Consider the following 2216-nt stretch of genomic DNA (forward strand, 5'->3'; position numbering starts at 1 on the left):
TACTAGTGAGCATCAGAGATAACAAAGTGTAGCGATTTAAGTAAAAGTTTTCTATATGATGAAATGTTTATCCTATTAGTGGTTTAGGGGTTATTATGGAATTATGGTACTCTCATGTATTGGCATGTTAGGTATAGTGAGCGGCATGGGAAATTGGAAGCTGAGGATCAAGGTTGCGGTTCGGTGTTGACAAGAATGTCACGAGCTCGGATGATCACGGAAGAATTTAGATGTTTAGAGTAAGCTGGTATTGTCTTTTGCCTCACCCGAGCTTGGATGATCAGGGAAGAATTTGCTTTACAGCATTAGTGTGGCCGGTTGTATGGATGTGCAGACTTGTTACCTGGTGTGGAAAGTCGTGGGAGCGTATCCCACGGTAAGATTGCATAAGTGTGACATGTAGTCACTTGATTGATTACAGGTTAGAACCAAGTATGGAGATTTGGTACTATCGCTAATGTGAGAATTTATGCCTGAAGGGCGCTCGATTCATTTGGTTGTGGAATGTGAAAGTTTGTTTTGGATTTTACGGCTTTTCTTATGTGTCGTGAATAGGTCATTATGGGCCCTTGAGAGGCTATTCAGCCAAGCATGGTATGATCAGAATCGGTTTGAGGTCCGTGGATGGATCTAAATGTGAATGTGGGCTCTATATCAGGCCGGATGTGCTCATCTCAGCATAGCGTTATTTTCGAAAGGGTCTTCGGGCCTTGGATATTATTTCTATCGTCAACTATCCCGTGTAATCTATATTATACCAGGTAGGTTGTGAGGTGGTTTTATTATTCGCACTCGTATTTAGATCCCGTATAAGTTTGTGATATTATGTGAGCAGGATGGCTCTCGAGATGCAGATCATATAGCGCACCTTAGTTGTGATTGAGTTTTATAGCGCGTGACGCTACCCGTCTCTCAAGGATTTGTATTATGCACTTGGCATGCTTATAGTTGATATTCGGGCATTTTGTGAGTATAAGCGTTACGGCTCGATGTGTGTTTTCTTTAGATTATTATGTGTGGATCGGGTGACACGCCGCTACGGGTATATGGTTGGATCAGGTGGCACGCCACCACGAATATGTTGTTTTGATCGGGTGGCACGCTGCGACGGGTATCATGGTTGGATTGGGTTGCATGCCGCAACGGTATCATGTGTGGATCGGGTTGCATGCCACAACAGTGTGTTATTGAGTACAGTTTCCCATATCTATTATTGCGTGTTTTGCTTCTCATTTCCTGAGGAAAGTTAATAACATCCTTTCAGTTGTTTAATTATTTACGTGGGTTGAGTAGTTCTTTCCATAATTCATTTTTCTTATGTATCACATTCGAGTTTGTAGCTTGTTGGCACATTGTGGCATCAAACGAGATTTTGGCAGTGTCTGAGGTGGCTTATTGCCTGAGCAGCTTGTACTGGGTGAGACGAGATTATTGGACCTGGGATCAGTGCGATCAGATTTATATGAAGCATATTAAAGAGTAAGTATTGTTATTCAGTCCAGAATGAGGTAATGGTTCTTGTCGGGAGGAGAGACTCCATAAATTGTGATTCGGCGGGTGGTTATGAGTTCTATACATCTTCTCTGTCGTGGCAGTATTGCGAGAGTGAAAGCAAGGATTAATTGGTCATGAGGTACACCACGAGCTTCGGGTCAGTGGAAATTTAGCTGTTATGCCTTGGAAAGATTGCCTTAGGCAAATGAGTTACGCGGTGCATGGTAAGGATTCAGTAAGGGTATACAATCATGTGTTGGTACATCATGTAGTGATGGATACGGTGTTCGTATGTTAGAAACAGGCCTGGTAGAGAATTTTAGATGTTGGAATTTGGCTCTAAGGCTTATTTGACTAGATAAAAGGGAGAATTTTCAGGTTTGCTTGACCAAATGTGCTCAACTGGGTTGTGGTAGCACGGGTAGGTGCACGAGGTGTTAAACAATGATTTCGGACAACTCCAGAGCAGTTCTTAGCACGTTCGAGGACGAACGTATGTTTAAGTGGGAGAGAATGTAACGACCCGACCGGTCATTTTGAGCTCTAGCGCGTCATTCAGCGGTTTGAGACCCCGAGCAGCTTCACTTCAGGTATTATGACTTGTACGTATGGTCGGATTTAAATTTGGGGAAGTTCGGAGTTAGTTTGGGAAGAAAATTCTAATTTTGGAAGCTTTAAGCTGGAGGAATTGACCAAGGTTTGATTTTTTAGTAAACGACCTC

This window comes from Nicotiana tabacum, chromosome 19, assembly GCF_000715075.1.
Source record: "Nicotiana tabacum cultivar K326 chromosome 19, ASM71507v2, whole genome shotgun sequence".
In the NCBI taxonomy this organism is placed as follows: Eukaryota; Viridiplantae; Streptophyta; class Magnoliopsida; order Solanales; family Solanaceae; genus Nicotiana; species Nicotiana tabacum.